The 25,077-nt window shown below is 41.1% G+C and overlaps 1 long non-coding RNA gene across 2 annotated transcripts in view; it reads right to left on the bottom strand.

The window, feature by feature from the left end:
- The window catches only part of LOC122052366, a 42,326-nt gene that overhangs the window by 9,862 nt on the left and 7,387 nt on the right, over positions 1 to 25,077 (bottom strand). Inside the window, exon 2 of one of the 2 annotated variants that reach the window (XR_006131973.1) lies at positions 7,574 to 8,070. This is a non-coding gene — a long non-coding RNA (uncharacterized LOC122052366). Of the gene's footprint in view, positions 1 to 7,410; positions 8,071 to 25,077 lie in introns of those variants that run through there. The other variant, XR_006131972.1, reaches the window with a different exon arrangement.

Below are 25,077 nucleotides of genomic sequence, written 5' to 3'. Positions count from 1 at the left end.
CTAAGTGTTCTTAGGCAAAAGTCCTAGTGGATTCTAGGCAGATGGATAGTCCTGGTTGCGGTGGCAACGAAGACCTAGTCCGGGGGACTGAGTGAAGTCTTACCAGGTCAAGCACTTTGGGCGAAATCCTAGAGTCGGAGACTCTAGGTGAAAATCCTGGTGGTCACGAACTAGGTTAAATTCTGGACGGGTCATGGAGCGGACATTCAGCATAAAGACCTGAAGTCTCCGATACTGAGCAAAAGTCCGGACGGTCTGGAAGACCGGTATGGCTAAAGGTAAACTCTCCTGAGAGTAGTAGGTAAGGACGTGTTCCCTAAAAGAGGGAACAGTAGATATCGGTTTGACCTAAGATTTTCAAGAAATCCAAAAGTCAGAATCGGGAAGTCCGAAGACTGTCAAAACTAATTTTTTACTTCATATTTTATCTGCCTATTTTCTAAACTTTGTTTTGTAGGAAACTAACACTTTTGCATGTTGAAGAGTTGGTCTTTATCGGTCGACCGAACCTCCAAGCAAACAGATTATATTTTTGATGAGTTGATCGGGTTCGACCAAGGGTTCGGTCGATCGAACAGTGGGTTTAGTCAACCGAACCATGGATAGGTGTCAGCGTGGTTGGGCTGAGTTGATCGAACCAGATAAGCTAAGGAGCATCGATGGATCGGTCGATCGAATAGCGGGATCGGTCAACTGAACGAAGACTCTTATTTGAGCAGAAATATCTGGATGGAAAGCCAGGCAGGTTCAGCAGGTTCGGTCGACCGAACACTAGATTGATCGACCAATCAGCGTCGAGTCAAACCTGATCCAGAGATCAGTGGATCTGGATTAGGTCTAGTTGGCTATAAAAAAGAGCCTCGACCAGCACTTAAAAAAGGCACTGAAATTGAACATCTTTTGCTTCCTTGTGTGTTGCTCCGAGATAATTCGACGACGTCCAAACATTGCTCCGACAATTTACGAACTTCTAATCTTTTGTTATCGATAAACTATATTTTTAATTTCAATACTTGTACTTGCCATTTCTTTAAATATTTCTCAAACTTATAGTGATTGTCCAATGAAAGTGATCAACGATCACGGGCCTTGGAGTAGGAGTCATCACAAGCTTTGAACTAAGTAAAAACAAAGGTGTTAGCTTGGTTTTTGTTTGCTTGTTGTTCGCTTCTTTTTATTTCCACTACATGAACTACATGAACTCTTACGCGAACCTTTTCTGAAAAAGCCACGAGTGCTATTCACCCCCCCCCCCCTTCTAGCACACATTGATCCTATAGGCATGACTCGGAGCGAGGCTGACCATTCTGTCTTTTATCGCCACTCATCTACTAGTTGCATCTACTTAGTGGTTTATCTTGATGATATCATCATCACAGGTAGTAATCATCTCAAGATTTACCAAGTAAAACAACATCTTTTGAAACATTTCTTGACAAAGCATCTCGGTAAACTCAAATATTTTTTGGGGATAGAAGTAGCACGGTCTAAAGATGAGATCATCATATCCCAAAGGAAGTATGCAATGGATATTCTGGAAGAAATAGGAATGTTAAACTCAAAGATAGTTAACAACCCCATGGATCCTAATGTCAAGCTCCTGCCAAATCAGGGGAAGTCTCTTCCAAATCCTAAATGGTACAGACGATTAGTAAGGAAACTAAGCTACCTTACTGTTACTCGTCCGGATATCTCATTTGCAGTAGGTGTAGTAAGTCAATTTCTCAACTCTCCATGCAAGGAATATTGGGATGTTGTGGCTCGCATTATTCGATATATCATAGGTGCACCAGGAAAAAATCTTTTGTATGAAGACAAAGGATATACTCAAGTCATAGATATTATCCTGCCCAATCTGCATCAAAATATCATATGACTCGAGTATGTCCTTTGTCTTCATACAAAAGACCCTTTCCTGATGCGCCTCTAATATATCAAATAATGCGAGTCACAGCATCCCAATGTTCCTTGCATGGAGAGTTGAGAATTGACTTACTACACTTACTACACTTACTGCAAATGAGATATTCGGACGAATAACAGTAAGGTAGTTTAGTTTCCCTACTAATCGTCTGTACCGTTCAAGATCTGAAAGAGGCTCCCCCTGATTTGATAGGAATTTGACATTAGGATCCATGGGGTTGTTGACTGTCTTTGAGTTTAACATTCATGTTTCTTCCAGAATATCCATTGCATACTTTCTTTGGGATATGATGATCCCATCTTTAGACTGCGCTACTTCTATCCCTGATTTAATTTCTCTTTTCCCATCGACCGCTATCGCCTACCGATGGCCAACGCCGGCCGCCCACATCCCGCCTGCCGCCACAGGCGTCAATGCTGCCAACCACCGCAGTCAGTAGAGGTCACATGATATTTTTATCATTTTATAATAATATGAATTACATTCCTTATAAAAAATAATATACATTAAATAAAATAATATAATCACCTTTGTAATCAAATATTACATACATAGTATATAAATTTTTCACCAAATATAATAATTTCATTACGTTACATTAAAATTTTATTATATTATAAACTTGATTATATTATCCTTACTCAATAACTGTCTTATTGCAATCATGTGTCTTTAAAAATATATGAATTAAAAACTAACGAAAAAATATGTGAATTATTTTCTCAACTTAATCAAATAAATTTACATTTAATCAAAGTGATTGTTCCTCGGCACTCAAACCAAAGCCAAGAGAAGAAGTTGAGGAGAAACGAAGCTCAAGATGACCTCATCAAAGCCAAGTTTTTTTTGTCACTTATTCTCATGATCTCTCTTGGTCTCTCCCAATATCACTAAAGTCATAACACAAAGAGGATCCTCGTTCATATTAGTTAGAGATGAGTCTAAGAAGCAAATAATCTAGACTATCGAAATGTTGTTTGAAAGCTTAAGAATAAAAGATTAAGAGAGAGAGAGAGAGTGCAGAAAGAGAGGTATGGAGGATTTGAGATTGGAAAGTTGGTTGGGAAAATGATTTTAATATTTCAATTTCATTATAATGTTAGTTGATATACTATGAATTGTTATCTTCTATCCTCTACATTTATATTCTTGTAGGAACCCTAACTAAATACCAATATAACCACATGATGATTACATCATAATGTTTATCCCGTTGGATTTCAATGTTATTAAGTAGAGGAGGTAACGTAGAAAGTCCGGTTAAAAGGATACCCCATGTCATATGAGCACCCCCTAGTCATACAGTCTAAATTACACAGATCACTTTTTAACATAGAATAGGGGCAAACCCATTAAGTTCTAATTAGACAATCCCTTGTAGAGAATTGATCTCTATTTCAAGGCAAAATGATCTAGAAGGTCAAGTTAAAGGGACACCCTCTATCACTAAGGGTCTCTAATCATACGATCTAGAACATCCCCTCTAGAGAACTTGCTTTGCAAATTTGGCTAGTACTTAATCAATAGTCTTTCCTGGGCAAGCAAACAAAACTAAGAAACAAAACAAAACACATCTCTAAATTAATTTCTTAATAGTACCTTGAAATAGTAAAAGGTAGTTAACTAAGAACATCTAAAAGAATAAAATATTTATAAATTCAATCCTTACAAAAGTTAGTAAGCACACATTTCAATCCATTTGAAAAAATAAGAAAGATGTGATCTCACAAGATAGGTATTCACTCTAGTGTCATGGCCATATATGAAAATGGAGGTTCACTTAACGTTACTCACAACATTACACTACTATAAGTTTGCTAACATAAAAATATAATATGCATGAATCAAAAGAATTTATTAGGAATTGTAAAGGAAATAAGAGAACAAGCAAAATAGGTAGAAGGAAAGAAACAAATGAAAAGAGGAGAGTATTAGAATGATAACCTGATGAGTTGGCCAATTAATGTATATAAAAGAATACCTCTTGTTGATGTGTTGAGTATTTCTAAATTCTTAAAATCTTCCCACATCAAAATTATAACTGTAGTGTGCCAATTTTCTCTCCTAATTGCTACATTGTATCAACTTCACCCTTTGTCTAACAATTTCTGACATTTGCTTCTCCAAAAATTTGGAAACGGATTACTCAAAAGAATTTGTTTCAAAGAGTTGTGGCAGAGGAATATTGAACATTAATATCTGTGTAGATTATCCAACAGCTACACCCATTGTGATGTCAAGCTTGTCTTTCATGGAAAATATTGTTGCACTAATATCAACTGCATTTCCATCAATTGAATTGTAGGCAATGCTCTGACCCATGTAATACCAAATGTATAAAATGAAGCACTGTCAGAAACATCGGGCCCATTAGTGCCATGAGTAGCAATCTTAAGTTCATTGCAGCAGAATCGTATAAAAGATCTGAACTTTGTTGCATGAACATCCAAGAATTAAATGCATGTTTGACAATATGGAACCCAACAAGGATAATTGAATTATTCTGTCATGCAATGCATATATTGAAATTATTATTTCTGTTGCAATTTCATTTCTAAGGTTGCCAAACTCAGGAAGCTCCTTGTTGACAGTTCTCATATACAAGTTACATTGTATCATTTTCAGAAATTCAGATAAGACAATCAGATTTAAGGAATTCAAGAAATTGGGTTCAAAAATTCAGATTCAAGGAAGTTTCAGAAATCAGATCAGATTCAGTTGTAGCATATGATGAAACAGGAGCCCAGTATCACTAACATCTGGATTCTGCACAGATTGATACTAATTGTAAGCAGGAGTTATGATTCAGATGGATACAGATTTTGATTTGTTTCAAAGAATTGAGCAAACATTGCTGTTCAATTAGTTGTACCAGAATTTATCCAAAATTCAGATCCAAAGTATCAGAATTCCATTCAGGAAATCGAACTTAGGTTCCGAGCTCAAAGATTTGCAGATTCCAAGGGATCCATAGCTTCAGAATCAGATCGTATCTCAATTGGTTCCACAGTTGGATTGGAGTGGAAGTTAGTGAACTCCTCAATTCAGCTTTTACAAAATTAGGAATTTCAAATTCTCTGAATTCCACATTTCTGAGCATTTTCTTCAAATGTATTTTCTGAGTTATAGTCGACACTTTTCCCTTGATTAGTTGGAAAGATACAGTCATCTTTGTATGGTTGAAAAGGTAACCATAACTTGATGTCCCAACAACAACACAGTTCAAAAATCCAAAATTTCAATCTGTCTCTGCATTTCTAGCACCCCTTTCATCTAAGCTTCTGAGTTGATAACATCAAATAACATTGCAAGTTAGGTGCTTAACTAGGATTAGTCACTGTCCAAGAAGTTTGTAAGATAGCTTCGCACAAAACAATTTAAATTTATGTCACAATTTAAACTCTTTGACATAAACAGATTTATTGATAACTTTCCAAACTTTCAAAATTTGGAATTCAAGGTAGTTCCAGCTTGAGTCATGAATAGCTAAGCTTAACAAGGAAACACATTTCACATTGAATTGATATGGCTGAAATTCAGTTTGTATTCTAGACAATTACAGTGAGAAAATTGGCACAAAATTCTGTCTTATCAAGTTTTGTTGAAACAGTTTTGTTTTTCAGATGTTTTGGATGATCAGTATATCACCACTTCAATTACATGCTTCTACTACGACTGATGCTAAACAATTCAATTTCAAGCCCAGAAATTCTACTTCAATTCCTATGATATAAGTCTCTACATCTACAATTCCTAAAAATTTGATACAAAGGCACAATTCTTTAAAATTCAGCTCCATGAAACCAGATCTCGTATCATTAAAGACTTGAGAAAGAAAGGCATCACTTGTACTAATGAAACAAAATCTTTACTTAAGTTTTTCACTTATCAAGAAGCTGCATAAGAAACTTGGCATACAATAGATTTATGTTTGTACATCATGTGCTGTTTTATTTATGCAAATTCTACATAATTCCAACAAACAAAAGTTTGTTAACATCCAACAACTCCTTCCTTTGAAAATAACAATTTGATCTAAGCTGTTCACACAGCTCTTGGGATTACTGATCAGATATCAGATTCAATCTCAACAATCTTCTGAATTCCGGACATTTGGAATCCACTTTCAGAAGTTCAAAATGGATGCTGGTTTCTGTAATCTGCTGCTACAGATCAGTTACAGGAATTGTGAGTCAATGAAGATCTTTTAGGACTGCAAGGGCCAGTGTTGTATTGGTGAAGTACCAAATCAAACTCCATGCACTTGCAATAAGTTGTTTAGATAAAGAAACAACTATTCCTTGCATTCTTTTTCAAACAATACCTGATTTCTACATTTCAGAAATCAGCTTCTGTAGGTTTAGTCTCAAAATTCAGATTCTTGAGTCTAATTAGTTTTGAAACACCAGCAACTTGATAGGGGTAGCACACCAAATAACAATTAGAACCCAAAAGATTCACTTGGACTTGATTTCTGATTAGAAACCTGCAAATAATTGATACACCATAGTTCCTTCAAGCTATTTTCATTAATGCATTTTCCTGCATTTCAGTTCTGGATAATGAATGATTCCTGTATCAGTCAAGTATACTTAATTGGAAGAGAGATTATGATCACATGACAGATATTAGGCTCCCTCAGAATATCAGACTAGCTCCTTCATCAACAGGAAGAGTAGGGAACTAATTTCAGCTTACAGATTCAGCAACAGAATTCAGTAAGTCAACCGCACAAGCTCAACTTACGGCTCATACATTTATTCAGATACTGATTCAAACTTTGAATAGCTGATACATCAAGTTTCCATTACATAATTTGATCTAAACTCCACACTCGGTCATCCACACTTGAAAACTCTCATCCAAACCAACCAACTACGGATGTTTGCATCAAACAACTCAACCAACTTGTTCCTTTTTTATTCCTGACTTGCACTTAGTGCATTCAAACCACCATTTACCAAACTCAAAATTCTTAATCAATATGGTGAAGGGAGCTTCCATGAAATTCAAACACATAACACCTCCCCCATACTTAGATTTTATTTTCTCATCTCGAAAAATCTAACTCGTCAAATTATCAACCAAACGCTCAAAGGAGTAGGGAAAATCAATTATGATAGAAGACAAAATGAACCATGTCGATTATTCAACTAGAATTTGAAAGGAAGAATGGGAAAAGGAATATTCTTGATCATATTCATGCATACATATGATATCGTAATTTCAAAAAAAAAAGAGCAGCAAGTTCTAGAGTTCAATTGTCATGAGTGCATATCACACAAGAAGAGGATAAAGTATAGGCTTGAGGTATTCCTCTCTAGATAATTTTAGCAATCAAACTCAATTAATTAAATAGATTTCATTACCACACTAACCAATATCATGCAAGTGAAGCATTCAATCATATCAAATGACCTAGAACTTGACGGTCAAATTAAAAGAGCTTTCATGATTCTCAAAGTATTACTGCTAGGAAATGTTTATTTGAAACCAAATATGCAATATAGATTAAACAAAGTGCAAAGTATGGAAACAAAGTATGGAAGCAAAATATAAAGGTGAAGAAAAGTATAAAGTAAAAAAAAAAAAGAACGGACTCCTCTTTATTCCTAGCAGTTGTAGGCAATTCAGAAGTAGAAGTCACACCCGTAATGGGATGGTTCAAATGGAAGAGAGAGCTGTCCTCGTATAATAAGTGTTATGAAGTACCACTCCCTCCTTTGTTATCTCCTTGAAAGCTCTTCTTGGCTGTTGGAGGTAGTTCAATTAGAGTATGTACTCCGAAAGCTTGATTTTTACAAGACCTGCAAGCCAAGGAAAGAAAGCACCTCCCGCACACATATGTGATAAGAAACAGATGAAATAGAATAAATCTTTACCGAGCATGTATTGAAAAATGAATCATATCCAATAAAATCAATTATAGGCATCTGCATGAAATTTTTCAAAAATTCAGAAGAAATACTAACCTTGCAATGTTGAGAGGTATCTGAAGATTCTAGAACTTGGGCTCTGGCTCAGGTGGTTTTGCAACCAAAGGAAATGATTCTTAGGACTTGGTCTTACACTAGAAGTCTCTACACTTCCGTCATCAACAAATGCATAGACAGACTCAGTTAATTCCCCATTATCATCAACATCACCTACATCATCAACGATATCTATAACAACAATATCATCAGAGTCAAGATCATTTACCATTACAACATCACAACACAAAAGCTAGAGGAGTCTCATAAAAGAGTGAAATCAAGGTCAGGATTGTCACAAGTTCTTATAATTCATCTCCTCAATGGAACTTTGTGCTTGTAGCTGTCTGATGGATGTTGTAATTTGATCTATGTAGATTTGTAAATTCTATAATGTTGCTTCAGTTCTCTACTGTTGTAATAAAAATTGTTGCATAACCTCCTTCAGTTTCTATCTTGATGTTTTTGTTTGACTATGAACAGGAGTATCTACACTGTAATCTTGGAATGTCCCCTAGAGAGTTGTCTCACTCTATTGAAATGACTGTGGCCAAGTAGGCATTGAATCATCCTAAAATCCATATTGGCTCTGATATGTTGGATAAGAGTATCAACCTATGTTGTTGCTAAGGTTGGGAGTCTTGAGGTTTAGGCTGATAGTACTAGGTTCAGGTGGGTAATACTAAGACTGCTCAGGAATTCATGTTGTGTGTCCCCGATAACTTGATTGTTCTCCCCAACCATAACCATAAGTCTCATTGACACGTCCAAATTGCTGAAAATTAGAATCCATGGTTGCATGTATAGGAAATTTCCTATTCTTACACTAAAACACTAACAAAAAAGATTAAAAGAAACATGTAAGATCAAATACATGGATATATGAACGTTTAAGCACATGACACAATTTTTTTTCCAATTTTTTTATGGACAAAAAGAAAATAAACCAATCCTAAAATTATCACACACCGCTAACAATTCCCCAACAATAGTGCCAGCGTGTTGTCATGAAACATTTACATATAATATTACTAAAACCCTCTCTACACCAATACAGCATAGGTGTTGGTGCAATATCCCTAGGTCAAGATTGACCAGGTTGACTGAGCTTGAGTTGGCTCAAGTTTGAGTCTTGATGTTTGGGTTTCGATGTTTGACAATATAGGGAGATTGCAGGAGCAATCATCCAATTGGGGAGATTATTGGAGCAATTCGCCTCTGGTCAAGGTTTGACTAGTCTGATGTGAAGAAGAGTCGAGTAGGAGAAAGGGTTGGCCGAATACTTGACTGGGAAAGTCCTAATTAGAGGTTAGGCAGTTGGAAATCCTGGTGAGTGAAGCTAGGTGAAAGACCTAGTGAGTGAAGCTAGGCAGGTGAAAGTCTTGATGAGTGAAGTCGGGCAGTGGGAAAATCCTAGTGAGTAAAACTAGGTGAAAGTTCTTGTAAGTGAAGGCAGGTAGATGGAAAGTCCTGGTGAGTGAAACTAGGCAAATGGAAAGTCCTAGTGAGTGAAGCTAGGCGGATGGAAAAACCTGGTGAATGAAGTCAGGCACGAGGAAATCCAAATGGGTCAAGGGTGATCGAACATCTGGTGGAAGTCCAAGTGGGTCGTGGAGGACCAGACACTCGGCATGAGACATTAAGTCCAAGTGGGTAAAGGTTGACCAGACACTTGCCACGAGGAGAAAAGTCTAAGTGAGTCAATGGATTGACTGGACACTTGGTGAAGAAGTCCCAGCAGGTCAAGGTTGACAGAATGCTAGGCACGAGGAGTTCCAACAAATCACGGTTGACTAGATGTTGGATTTGGGGATCCTTGAGCTCGAGTTAAGCAAGTCAAGGGTGGTCAATCGATCAACCGATACCGATTGATTAGGAGAATGCTGCGATAAACAGCAGCCCAATCAATCGATCGATTGGGGGTGTTTATTGCGCAAACAGAAGCCTCCCCAATCGACTAGCTGATCGATTGGGGGCTAGAAATCGCGTGTAATACGAGAAAGATGAATCAATCGGTCGATCGATTCAGGCTTTTCCAGCAAAGAACACAGAGGCATTCTGAATTGATCAACCGATCGATTCCTCCCAATCGATTGGTCAATCAATTGGGATATGACCGTTACGTAGGATGCAGGTTTTGGACAACCGAGATCGCTAGGATCTGATGTGGCAATCGATTGGGAGGATCCCCAATCGATTGGAAGCCCTAGAAGCACAGATATAAAGTGACGAAGCATTCAAACGCAAAAATCCTTCTTCCCGATCTTCACGCGATCTTCTCCGACACTTCTCGCTAGTTTTTGGAAGCTCTTGGGGACAAATGCTCATGCACTTCCAAGGTTCAAGAGGCAACTACAAGAAACAAGTGAGCAAGAAGAGAGTTTTTTTATTAGTATTCATTGTATTTTTATTCTTGCGTTGAGTTGTTATATGTGTGAGTGTTGTATGAGGTTTCTCCACCTCCGATAGTTACCAAGAAGGAGAGTTTTATTAGTGGAGCGAGAGTCGTGTGTGGATCCTTGGATTAGTCACCTCTTCTTCAGGTGGATACCAAGTAAATCCTCTTGTTAGCGTTGTGAGTGTTTGCTTCGAGTTCTTTTACACTGCACATCATCACGAAGCATCAAGACAACGAACACGACGAGCTATTCACCCCCCCCCCCCTTTAGCTACAAATCGACCCTACCAAGTGGTATCAGAGCAAGGTCGCTCTTCACCGAAATCATCGCCGGAAAGGGCAACAAACTAGAGGGAGAAGAAGTTGAAGCAAGTTCATCAAAGTCAAAGACTTCAAAAGGCTCAACTTCAAGATGAAATTCTGAGATGGACTCGGTTTCAACACAAGGGTGCCTCCACCATTCACATCAATGAGCTTCGATTCTTGAAATTCAAGGATCAAAAATTTTCTTATGATAGACATAGAGCAATGGTTTGCTCTAATGGAAGGTTTCCAAGCTCCAACAAATAGCAAAGGAAAAATTCTCAAGAAGAGCAAGTGGAGCCAAGAGCAAATTCAAAGATGTGAGGCTAATGATAAAGTGACCAAGCTATTGGTTAATTTATTGCCAAGCAATATTTTGACTCAAATTGGAGAACACAAGGATGCCAAGGAGCTATGGAGCAAATTGGCTAAAGTTCATGAGGAATCCTCCACTGTACCAATTCAAGAAAAATCCAAAGAGGGCAACTCATTGGATCAAGAATGAGAGAAGCCCGAAGTTGTGAGATTCTCAACATCGGAGGAAGAAGAAGAGGCTTCATCCTCAACGGAATGCAATGAAAATGGCAAAGAGGGAGCATACTCTTTGTTCCATGTACAAGATGAAGATGAAGATGAAGATGAGAAGTCTCCACCTCTAGGATTGAGGGGGAGCGACATTCGGTGACTCCAGACCAAGAAGAAGGAGAAGCTTCTACTTCCAGATTAAGTGAAGAAGAAAAAGATGAGGCATCCTCCAAAAATCAAGAGACATCAAATGGAGGATCAAGTGTCATCCCTACACGTGAAGGTATAAGTAGTTCAATTAATAATAAAAATCATATTATTTACTTTGAGTGTAGGGAACATGGGCACTACAAGAGTAAATGCTCCACATTGACCAAAAAGAAGGGTCAAGTGGCACCCAAGGCTAAGGAAAAGCCTAAGAAGGTTGGCCCCGTGATAAAGAAGAGCAAGGAACACATTGTGTATTTCTTGTGCAAGCAAAATAGACATTATTGAAGCAAATGTTCAAAGGGGAAGAAACCAACCAAGCTCAAAGAAGGAAGCAAGAGTCAAGGGGGAGCTTGTAAGAGCAAACCCAAGGTATCATTTGTTGAGCCAATTTCTTTAAGTCATGGTAAAAAGCATGCTAGTTCAACTTTATATCATTTTAATGTTATTTATCATAAAAATATAAGGCATGATAGGATTAAAGAAAAATATGTAGCTCTTCATGCCAAGACTACCTCATCTAAGATTAAGAAGGTAGATAAACTAGGCAAGAACACTAAGGACCTTAGTTATAAGCCTAGAAATAGAAATGCTCAAGGATTTAATGATAAATCAAAATCTAGGGGTTTAGGGAAAGAAAATCAAATCTTGAGGTCAAGGCTTGACAAAATTGAAAAGACCCTAAAAAGGATGGAAAGTATCCTTAAGGGGCAAAAAGAGCATAACCTAGGTTTAGAAAACCAAAAGTCATCCAATGGCCATAGAGGTTTGGGATACAAACCTAAGGCTAAGAAGGATGTAGCTTCATATCATAGGGTTTCATATACTTATGGAACCAATCCAAGGTCTAGGAGTCAAGTCAAGGATACAAGGGAAGTTATCCCTAGGAGTATCTTTGCAACAACAAATGTGGCTAAGACTTCTAAAAAGTCAAAGAAAGTCACCAAGAAGGTCACAAGGGAAGCTATCCCTAGAGTTGACCTAGAGAAAATGACCAAGGCTCCTAAGAAGCCTATAAAGGTCATTAGGAAGTTATCCCAAGTGAATACCTAGAACATCCAAGGAGCACCAATAGTTTTTGGGTTTCGAGGAGTATATTCTCTACACCCTCGATGGGTTTAGAGAGTGTCAACTCTAAATTGGGAAGGGTGGGTAATCCAACCTTGATAAAGTTGACACTTGGAGGCATTTCCGAGGTTTTTGTTAACCTTTAAAAATGAAAAGGATATATTGATTAGTCTTTGGAAAAGTAAAATGTGCCAAAATTTGAAGAATTGGACTTAATTTTATTTGGCACAACAAATCAAGAGTAAAAGAAATAACAAGTTGGGTTTTGGAATTTTCTTGAGAAAATGAGAGCAAATCTAGGATCAATTTTAGATTTATCAAAGATTAAGGATACTTAGGTAGGTTATCTAGGTATATTTTATTTATGCTAATTTACCATGATTGTTTGCCCATCATATGTCATGACATCATATTTGCATTCATGTTTATAATGAAAAACAAACAAAAATACCATGTCATGTCATACATACATCATATAGCATTAGTATATTTTCTTTTGAAAATCATTTCTTTTTAATGTATGTCATAAGTCATCATGCATTGTTTTATTTTCCTTGTAATTAAGGAGAATGATATTTACTAACAAGTGACATCCTAGGTAGATGTTCATAATTCCTAAAATACCTAGATAGATATGCATGATCCCTAGTTTAAGGCAAAACCAAAATCTACATCTCACAAAAACTATAAGGTGACTTCTATGTGTTTTAGTATACATTAAATACAAGTGAGATGCTAGGATGATGATCAAGACTCAAGATGTTGATTTAGTATATCTATTTGAGTTTTGATTTCATCAAAACATATAGTTATGTGTACTCCAATCATTGGGAAAACTAATGTACAAGTCATGTGCAGTGAGCTCAAAGAACATTGATGCGGTGATGATGAGGGACCCACCTCGCTGCCACGGTGGAGGTCAAGGGAGGTTAAAGTCAAGACGGTCAACGAGTGGATGGTGTTGGCTGGTCGGGTGAATCATACACCGACCGGGGATTAAGCACCGACCCACCGTCTTCGACACGAGGAGTAATCAAACCGACGCCCAAGAGACGACACACAGATATTGAGTCGAGCGGCTCCTCCGCTCGGTCGAGCAGTAGACTCAACATCAGCCGAGCATGCGGATAGTAGACTTCTGGTGAGCGACCATCCCGTTCGGCCCAACAATAGATCACGGGGACAGTGGATTTCCGGCTGAGCGGCTATCCTACTCGGCCCGGCGATGGACAACACTTGGTTAGTGGACTTCCAGTCGAGTGGCTATCCCGCTCGACATGATAGTAGACAACACGAGGATAGCAGAATTGTGGCCGAGCGGCTATTCCGCTCGACCAAGCAACAGACACAGCATGATATCTTTTCACATCCTTTAGGGAGCTAGTGCCGTTGACAGGCGACATGGTCAGACAGAAGATCGTACAACGGAAGTTTCCACTATCACTTCAGAGATATGCTCGACCCGTTAAGGTACTGTGTCAGGGACACTTTACTGACACATCTTTTCAGGAAAAGCTTTGAGATGCATGCTCGCCTTTGGAAGCGTGAACGCGCACTTCCGAAGCTCTATATAAAGGGTTACAAGCGATATTTATTGTTGTGCTACAGTTCTCGTTGCTTCTTCTTCTTCTTCTTACTTCGCCAAAGATTGACTTGAGTGTCGGAGGGTCATCGCCGAGAACCCCTTCCCTGGCTTAGCACTAATGCTGCTTGTGTTGTAGGTCGGAGCGAAGTCCATTGGAGGTCAACAGGAGCATCATATCCCAAGCATCCATCTCATCGACTTTCGGATAGGATCATATTTAGCACCATATGTGGGAACGTCACCTGAATCTGAGTCGAGAAGATGGAAGACGCTGGACAACTAACCACCGTGATGCTCACTCAGGAGGAGGTGAAGATGCTCATGCAAGCACGAGCAGCGAAAATGATCGAGCAACAACAACAATAGGTGCTAGCCGATCAGATAGCTCTGCAGCCTGCAACATCGGCGGCTAATAGGCGAGCGAGGCAAGAAGACCGAACGGAGCAACCCTCTGTATGGGGGCAAAACCGAAGACCGACCGGCTCCCAGGGGGAAGCGCCGCCCGCGCCTATCCCCTTCCATCGAGCCTTGTTCCAAACCCCATCGGAGACAGCCCAAGCTCATCAGGAGTGGGGATCGTCTTCGGACGATGCTCCTATTTGGGACGCACGGAAAGGCAAAGTGCCTGAAGTGTCATGTCTCCCGAAGGGATCAACATGCAGTTCTCAGAGGAGATCTTACAAGACCCTCTGGCCCGACACTACACCCTATTGGCGATCAGGATGTACTCTGGGTCAACCGACCCAGATGATCACCTGGATCAATTCGACAATGAAGTTACGCTGCACCAGTACACGGGCGGAGTGAAGTGCAAACTCTCTCTGGATCGGCGCAGCGCTAGTTTAGAAGGCTGCCGGACGGCTCGATACGAAGCTTCAAGGATTTTCGAGCCGCGTTCCAGTACCACTTCACCAGCAGCCGATGCTACCAAAAGACAAGCGTCGGCCTCTTCGCCTTGAAGCAAGGACCCAAGGAAGTGCTCCGAGCCTACATTCAACGCTTCAATCAAGTGACCATGAACATTCCCTCGGTCTCGTCCAACACCATGATGGACGCCTTCACCCAGGGGCTCGCCGAGGGATATTTCTTCCAATCACTCATCAGGAAGCCGCTCACCAAGATGGGAGTCGCGTCGCTCTTCCAATCTGCTGACTTGCTCGGATGGAGGCTGAGATCCCGAGGTCGTTTCTCTGCTCAGCGCACGGCTGGCCTCACCTCCGTTCACCAAGATGGGAGTCGCGTCGCTCTCATCCTGGGGCTCTTCATGTGGGCCGACCGGCTGCAGGCTGCGACTCGCTAGTTCTTCAACAGCTACTGCATTGATCGCAACGTCCTTGAGCTTCGCCTTGCCAGCCATACGTGCCTGCATCATGACTTCGGCTGCAAAAGAGAAGGAAAAATCAGTTAGCATCAAAGGAGGAATTAAAGAAGCTTTATACCTAGGCTAGTCAGCAGTCGGGTGAGGATTGAACTCAGGCCGAAGATATATAAGACACCCTCCAACAGCAACTTATGGATGTTGTATTTCTGACTGACTAGCATGAAGGCTACGCTCAGGCAGTGCGATCGGCTCTTATAGCTTTTCAGAGGAGGCTGAGGCGCCACTTCGAGCTGCTAGCTAGTCGGGAAGTCCGGCCACTCGGGAAGACGCATAAAGAAAAAATACTCTTTCCAGTACATGTTAGAGATCGACATCTTATCGAAGAATACCAAACCGACTTGTGACTGGAAGAGGAAGGTCCCCGGATCGGACAGTTTAGGGTAATAAAAATAATGAAAGATCCGGGGATAAGAGGAATGTCGTGCAGACGGAATAGCATGATGACTCCACACAGCAGTCGAAAGGAGTTCGGCACAAGTTTAGGAAGGGAAATGCAAAAATATTTACAAACTGCTAGAATAAAAGGATGAAGGGAAAATCGCAGATCGGCGATAAATTGGTCTAGGAAGAAACAAAGGCAATCGGTCAGCGGGGAATTGGGCCGATCAGACGAAGAAGGCAGAATGATATGATCAAAGGGAATTTCAAAAGCATCGCGTAAGCTCTCAACGTCGCCCCCATCAAACCTAGACTCCATGGATGTGTACCAGAGTCTAGGGATAGGAGCAAGCGTCTTAGAAGAGCTTGCCATCGCAAAAACAAATGAAAAGGGGAAGAAATGCGATCGAAAAGGAAGAAAAAGGTCACTGGAATGCCGCCGGAGCATAAAAGAAATGCCGAAAAAAGATTGAAGGCAAGTGCGATGGGGAGAAGGCTTACGGGAGAAAGGTCACCAGGAAAGCTGGTATCATTGGAGAAGAAGCATGGAGGATCGCCGGAGAATGAAGGAAACAGGAAGTCGAACGCCAGGGAACTCGAACGCGAAATGTGCGAAGGAAGCGGCGCAACGGGCTTATAAGGCCCGGGCTTGGCCGACCGGAGTTGTCCGATCTAGGTCGCGGAAACCCAAGCTAAGATCTCACCATTGAATTCAAACCATCAAATGTCACATCACGCTTGTCACGTCAGGCGTGCGACGGCAGCGAGCGTGACACGTGGTGCACCACCATGGGTCGACAATTAATGAAGGCGTAGTAGCGCACTCAGCCTTAATGAGCGGGGATATGCATAATTTCCAAGAAATTAGGTGACATCAGCCTGGCTTATGCTTGCCCGAGACATCTCAAGGAGAATTTTTATAAGTGTAAACCTTCGTCATGCCGATCGGATCGAGGGAGCATACTTATACCCGAGCGACAAGCTTCAACAAGCCAATCGGTGAGGATCGGTCTTATCCTGATCGGAGGACACACAATGACGAAGGTCGATTGGGAGGGAATCTACTCACGCAATTGTCCAGTCAGTCGGACTACAACCTCCTTCGACTAGACTTGAGGGGGAGGCTTATGATGCAATGATGATAAGGACCCCGCTGCCACGGTGGAGGTCAAGGGAGGTCAAAGTCAAGACGGTCAATGTGTGGACGGTGTTGGCCAGTCGGGAAAATCATACTCCGACTGGGGATTAAGCACCGACCCACCGTCTTCGACATGAGGAGTAATCAAATCGACGCTCAAGGGACAACGCACAGATGTCGAGCCGAGCAACTCCTCCGTTCGATCGAGTAGCAGATTCAACATCAGCCGAGCATACTGGCAGTAGACTTCCATCTGAGCGGCCATCCGATTTAGCCCAGCAATAGATCACGGGGACAATGGATTTATGACCGAGCGGCTATCCTACTCGGCCCGACGATGGACAACACTTGGTTAGTGGACTTCCAGTCGAGTGGCTATCCCGCTCGACACGACAGTAGACAACACGTGGATAGCAAAATTGTGGTCAAGCGGCTATTCCGCTCGACCAAGCAACACACATAGCAGGATATCTTTTCACATCCTTTTGGGAGCTAGTGCCGCTGACAGGCGACATGGTCAGACAGAAGATCGTACAACGGAAGTTTCCACTATCACTTCAGAGATATGCTCGGCCCGTTAAGGTACTGTGTTAGGGACACTTTATTGACACATATTTTCAGGGAAAGTTTTGAGATGTATACTCACCTTTGGAAGCATGCACGCGCACTTCCGGAGCTCTATATAAGGGGGTCCAAGCATCGGCAGAGGTATGCGTTACATGCGATATTTACTGTTGCGCTACAATTCTCGTTGCTTCTTCTTCTTCTTGCTTCGCCGAAGATTGACTTGAGCGTCGGAAGGCCATCGCCGAGGACCCCTTCTCTAGCTCGGAACTAATGCTGCTTGTGTTGCAGGTCAGAGCGAAGTCCATCAGAGGTCAACAGGAGCACCACATCCCCAGCATCAATCTCATCGACTTTCAGACAGAATCAAACATGGTTAGAAATTGGTTTCGAAAAATATTTTAAATATACTTTGGAAAACCTTGGTGAAAGCTATCTTTTGATAGTAATCATCATTGAAAAGTTAGACACAAACTTGGAAGACACATTGAAGTTTTTATAAGTTTCTAATCTTGTGTCAATATTTGAAAATAAGGTGTATTTTCTTATAAAACTATTTTTCCATGATAGTATATATCCTAAATAATGTCTATAAGAATTTTCATGATTTTTAGAATTTTGTAGAATTTTTAGGGCATTTTCTGAATTTCGACTGAAATTGGATTTCAAAAATTCAGAAACCCAATAGATCAATTGATCGATTGGGCAAGCTCAATTGATCATCCGATTGATTGAGATGAGTTTCTTGTGAGCATAAGCTCACTGAATCGATCAACCAATCGATTAATTTCTGCCTTGATCGATCAGTGGATTGATTCAAGTGTTTTCTCCGTGAATAAAAGCTCATGGAATCGATCAGTGGATCAATTGAAATGGTGCCATTAGATTGAGTCTCAACCCAATCGATTGAAAAGGCTGATTTTGGCTGGGAATGCCTGAATTCAACACTTTAAGCCAATTTTAGTCCCTTTAACCACTCCTAAATCCTTGGAATATATTTATATACATTTAAGGGTAGTTTTCATGATGAAAACAAGGAGAAATGGTCAAGGGTGAGCATTGGCTACAATGAAGGGTATAGGACCTTCATTGTTGGAATGATGAATGCTCGTGGATGAGCAATGTGACGTGGTTTAATTCTCAAGGGTGAGCATTGGATACAGTGAAAGGTATGAGACATTCATTGTAGTGTTGTGAACAATATGTGAGGTTGTGAACAACGTTGAGTAACTTTTCAAGGGGAGAGTTTTTTATGTGTGCCAATAGGAGGAGAATGTAGGATTTAAGTTAAGCCTTCATTGCTCCTCTAGGAAAGTTTGGGGGAGAATAATCTCTTGGAAAGGGAGAGAATTAAGGAAATCCTCATTCATGCATTGACATAAAGAAAAAGTTGAGACTATGGGATTAGCCTAACTTAAAGGTATTGTCAAAAATCAAAATGGGAGAGATGGTGCAATATTCCTGGGTCAAGGTTGACCAGGTTGACTGAGCTTGAGTTGGCTCAAGCTTAAGTCTTGAAGTTTGGATTTCAATGTTTAACAATATATAGATATTGCAGGAGTAATCTGTTGATACAGTCTGACCTGCTTGTTGTTTTGATGTTGACACTGATTTAAGTTTGTATCAGATATTAATTAAACTCAGACTGATTAATGATCAAGGATGATCATGAGGAGAGGAAAAGTCCAAGTACGGATACTTGGCACACAATGTCAGAGAGGGCTCGGTAGCTCGTTCTCTGGACCGGACGAAGTCGGAGAGGGCTCGGTAGCTCGTTCTCCAGACTAGGTCAGAGAGGGCTCGGTAGCTCGTTCGGAGAGGGCTCGGCAACTCGTTCTCCGGACTAGGTCGAGAGGGCTCGTAGCTCGTTCGACCGAAGTCGGAGAGGGCTCGCACTGCTCGTTCCTGACCTAGGTCGAGATGGCTCAGTTCTCGACCGGACGAAGTCGAGAGGGCTCGGCACTGTTCTCGTGACCGACGAAGTCGAGAGGGCTCGGCTCGTTTCTCCTGACCAGGTCGAGAGGGCTTGGTAGCTCGTTCTCTGGACCAGGAAGGCGTTAGGGTTTAGGGCTGGGAGCTCTAAACAACACATATGGATCGGTCTGCTGACCGATCCAAGTTAAGTTCATTGTGCATGCGCGTTCATCGAATAGGATACATGAGTCACCGATCGGTCTCGTGACCGATCGGTGACACGTAAAGTCTCGAGTTATCCGATCGGTCCGAGACCGGAAGCAATACGTACATTCTGAAGCGATCAACGCCGACTCAAAGCGAGAGGGGATCGGTCCGTGGACCGATCCACGATAGGCCGATCGGTCCACGCATCGATCGATTTCTTCCTGACCGATCGTGATGAGTCCCGATCGATCAGAGTTATGGATCGGTCTGCGACCGATCCACAACTTGTCGCTTGTTTCGCCGCTTCTCCGATATTTCGATTCACTCGATTCACCCGATCAAATTATCTCGTGAGATTTTGGGTTACTGAGTTGCGGTATCCTGCCATTGGTTAATTTCAAATGAAGCTCCATCAGAAGAATAAGAACAAGTGCCCTTTATACTGTATTTCACTGCAAGTGATGCAATTCGGGCTTCAACGTTCACTGGCCGCGATCAGTTGGACTCTTGCTCATTGGTTCGAGCTCAGAGACACCAGTGAAGATCATGGATGGTATTGGTGTGAGTTCAGAGAACCAGATGAGAAGGAAGAGTGATTGGCGACGCCTGAGTTGGTTGCAGCGATTCGACACAGGTGACAGTGATTCGGGACAGTGAGAAAGCAGAATAAGAAGAAGGAAGAAGAGAGGTTTGCTAAGGTTCTGGAAAAACTCTCTCTGTCGATCAAGCAAGAGGCTGTGTGTTGTTGAGCTCTTGGATGAAGACTTCCTTCTGTCTTTGCGTGCGTTTTGCTTCGTGGCTGTAAGTTTCATTTGTTCAATCCTTTAGCCACTGAACTCTGTAATCATTGTGCTTTATTCTCAAATCTATTCTGTGACTTTTGTGGAGAGGTTACTCCACCGAGAAGGAGGAATACTTAGCCGAAATTTGTCCGGGGTGTGATCTACCGAAAGATCAAGGGATCGTCCACCTTACGGACACGCCGAAGAGTAGGGGCAAGTTATCCCCGAACCTCGTACATCGTTTTGTTAGTGGTGATTGTTTTCCTTCTTTGCATCAGTTTTCTTTTTGTTTATTTCCGCTGTGCTAACAAAGTTTTGTGAGAAAATTGATTGAGTTTTAGAGGAGGCTATTCACACACCCCCTCTTTAGCCATCCGAAGGTCCTAACAAGTGGTATCAGAGCAAGGCGCTCTTTATCCGGATTAACACCCTAAAGAGCAAGAAGATGGCTATGAAGGAAGGTTTTAGTACCAATCGCCCACCCTACTTCGATGGAGTGGATTTCCAATATTGGAAGAGTCGTATGGAGTATTATCTCAAGACTGACATCTCCATGTGGTTCTCGGTCAAGGAAGGTTTCACACCTCCGAAGGATGAAGAAGGTAAGGAACTAGAGTCGTCGAGGTGGTCCGCCGAGCAAACTCGCAAAGGACAAGCCGATGCCAAGGCGGTGGTCACACTACAATGTGGAATAGCCAAAGATCAGCTTGTCAAGGTAGGTCCATTCGTGAGTGCAAAGGATTTGTGGAACAAGCTCATCGAGCTCCAAGAAGGAACTCGAGACTCTCGGATCGCCAAGAGAGACTTGTTCCTAAACCAACTACAAAATCTCATCATGAAGGAGAACGAAACGGTAAGTGAACTACACGGAAGGTTCAAGGATATCATCAATGGTCTTCATTCCGTGGATGAACGCGTAGAAAATCGCGATCTTGTAAGGTACGCTCTCAAAGCTTTTCCGAGGAATGCCTTGTGGTCATCTATGGTATGCCTACAAGGTCTCCAAGGATCTTTCAATTATTAAGTTAGATGAATTCTTTTGTGAAATGGAACTTCATGAATTTGCTAACAAGGGTCAAAAAGAGAAAGGTATTGCTTTAGTTGCAGGAGAAAAGAGCAAGGATGGAAGGAGGAAGAAAGAAAAGAAAAAGGAGAAAGAAATTCCTACATCCTCATCCTCCTCCGAGTCCGATGATGAAGGTGAATCATCATCAAGCGAGATGGCCAACTTCGTGAGAAGAATCATGAGAAGGAGCCGAAGATACAAAGGGAAAGGTAAGTCTATTGATCAAAATATTGATAAGACTAACGTTACTTGTTATGAGTGTAGCAAGAAAGGACACTATCGGAGCGAGTGTCCGAAACTCAAGAAGAAGGAAGAAAGGGCCAAGAAGAAGAAAGCTCTCAAAGCTTCTTGGGATGAATCCTCCTCAAGCTCATCGGAGGAAGAGAAGGAGAAAAGCACTCGTCAATTAACGCTCATGGCAAGGGAGGAATCGGACTCCGGAAGTGATACATCAACCACGGCTTCATCATCTTCGGATGATGAAGAGGCATTTGTCAAGGGGGAGCATCTATCAACTTGGTTTGTTGATAGTGGATGCTCCAAGCACATGACCGGGGACAAGTCACTCTTTACCACCCTTCAAAACAAAAATAGAGGTAATGTGTCTTTTGGTAATAATGGTAGCCTTAAGGTTATAGGAGTTGGAGATATTCAAATATCCGAATGTCTCCAAATCAAAAATGTACTTCTAGTCAAGGGGATGACTTTTAATCTCCTAAGTGTCAGCCAATTGTGTGATACGGGTTACACAATTAAGTTTCATTCAAGTCAATGTCTGGTCAAACACATTGACACACTTGACACGGTACTAGTAGGCACAAGGGTAGATAACATTTACGAAGTATCCTTTAAAAGTGCTACTAATGCCTCTGCTAAGTGTTTCATGTCAAAAGAAGAAGAATCATGGTTGTGGCATAGAAGATTGGCCCACGTAAACATGAAGAATATTTGAAAGCTGGCCAACAAAGGATTAGTGCGAGACTTACCAAGCATCAAGTATCAAAAGACAAAATTATGTGATGCATGTCAAAAGGGTAAGCAAACAAAAGCGGCTCATAAAGGTAAAAGCGCTGTAAGTACATCTACTGCTTTAGATTTATTGCATATGGATTTGTTTGATTGCAGTAATGTTATTTCATTGAATGGGAGTAGATATTGTTTAGTGATCATTGATGATTTTACTAGATATACATGGACCTTCTTTTTGAAAAATAAGGATCAAACCATAGATGTTTTTGTTTCTTTTTGTAGAAGAACTGAAAATGAAAAATCGACAACAATTAAAACAATTAGAAGTGATCATGGTGGAGAATTTCAAAATCATAGATTTTTAGAATTTTGTCAAGAAAAAGGATATAGGCACGAGTTCTCTACTCCAAGGACCCCACAACAAAATGGGGTTGTGGAGAGAAAGAACCGAGTCTTGCAAGAGGCTGCACGAAGCATGCTCAATGAGTACTCATTACCGAGCTACTTATGGGCTGAAGCGGTAAATACCGCTTGCTATGTGCAAAACCGAGTCTTGATACATAGGTTTTTAGTAAAGACTCCCCATGAACTTTGGTTTGGGAAACCCCCTACAATTAAACATCTTAGGGTGTTTGGTTGTAAGGTGTTTATCTTGAACACCAAGGATCATCTTGGAAAGTTCACGGCTAAGGCTGACGAAGGGATACTAGTTGGGTATTCTCTCACCAGCAAAGCCTATCGAGTCTACAACAATAGGACTAAGTTGATTGAAGAGTCCTCGGATGTAGCATTTGAAGAAATCCCTAAATCAAATGATCAATCAAGGGATGTAGGAGAAATTCAATTTGAACATAGAAATCTAAGTTTAAATGATCAAAACATAGAGAGAGTCGAAGTTGACTCTGATGACGATGAGCAAAGGCAAGAGAGAGCTCAGTCTAATCCTTTACCTGATACTGAGCCCTTGCCTGTGTCTAGTGAGATCACTCATGAGGCACCGTCAACACCAAGGCAATCTAGGATAGCCTCTAGTCATCCCCAAAACCTGATTGTGGGAGACATTCAACAAGGGGTTAGGACTAGATCATTCTTCATAAATGAGTCTAATGAGGTCGCTTTGATCTCAGAAATTGAACCAAAATTAGTTGATGAGGCATTGCACGATCCTGATTGGATCATAGCTATGCAAGATGAGTTAGATCAATTTGAAAGGAGCCAAGTGTGGGACTTAGTTCCTAGACCTAAGAAGACCACCATTATTGGAACCAAATGGGTCTTCAAAAATAAGTTAAACCAAAAGGGAGAAATAGTAAGAAACAAGGCAAGACTTGTAGCCAAGGGCTATAGTCAAGTCGAAGGCCTCGATTATGATGAGACTTATGCTCCTGTGGCTCGATTAGAGTCCATTCGTTTAATGCTAGCTTTTGTTGAACATAGAGGCTTCAAGCTCTATCAAATGGACGTCAAATCAGCCTTCTTAAATGGTTTCATTAAAGAAGAGGTCTATGTTGAACAACCACCGGAGTTTGTGAATACCGAAGTTCCAAACCACGTGTACAAGCTCAAGAAAGCTCTCTATGGGCTTAAACAAGCATCTCGAGCTTGGTACGAAAGGTTGTCAACTTACCTATTAGAAAAGGGTTTTGTGAGAGGTCAAATAGACCCAACACTATTTCTGCGTAGAGATGGTGAAAACATATTTGTAGCCCAGGTATATGTCGATGACATAATTTGTGGCTCAAACAACAAGGGCTATTTGAATGAATTTATCACTCACATGGAAAGTGAGTTTGAGATGAGTCTGGTGGGAGAATTGACATTCTTCCTTGGACTTGAAATCAAACAAACTCGAGATGGCATTTATGTCCATCAAACAAAATATACTCAAGAGATGCTCAAGAAATTCAAAATGAGTGACTCTAAGGAAGTATCCACTCCAATGGCGACAAACACTCGCCTTGACAATGATGAGAATGGAAAACCGGTTGATCTAACGCAATATAGAAGCATGATTGGTAGTCTTCTATATCTCACGGCTAGTAGGCGTGACATACTTTTTGCTGTGGGCATGTGCGCTAGATATCAAGTCTGTGCCAAGGAATCTCATTTAATTGCAGTTAAGAGAATTCTGAGATACCTTAAGGGCACAATTCGAGTAGGTCTATGGTACCCTCGCACGGAGTCTTTTGACTTGATAGGTTATACCGACTCCGATTACGCTGGGTGCAAATTGGATCGGAAAAGCACTAGTGGGGGTTGCCAATTTTTAGGTTCATCATTAGTTAGTTGGTCAAGTCAGAAGCAACATTGTGTTGCTCTCTCCACGACCGAGGCTGAATACATTGCCATGGGAGAGAGTGTATCACAATTGTTGTGGATGATCCACACTCTAGAAGATTATGGACTTTCGTATAAGGGAGTGCAAGTGTTGTGTGACAACATCAACACAATAAACCTAACAAAAAACCCAGTCCATCATTCAAGGACCAAACATATTGAAGTGCGTCACCACTTCATTAGAGATCACGTAGCTAGGGGAGACATTGCACTCACCTATGTTGAGTCAAAGTCAAACCTAGCCGATATTTTCACTAAACCTCTTCCGGAAAATGAATTTAGTCATTTGAGGAGAGAATTGGGAATGTGTTTGGCTCAATAGGCCATTAGGACTTCATCATGATCAATAAGGACAATTA

Source organism: Zingiber officinale, chromosome 3A, assembly GCF_018446385.1.
Source record: "Zingiber officinale cultivar Zhangliang chromosome 3A, Zo_v1.1, whole genome shotgun sequence".
Lineage (NCBI taxonomy): Eukaryota > Viridiplantae > Streptophyta > Magnoliopsida > Zingiberales > Zingiberaceae > Zingiber > Zingiber officinale.
The sequence above is the reverse complement of the archived record's forward strand: the minus strand, read 5'-3'. Positions and strand labels throughout refer to the sequence as shown.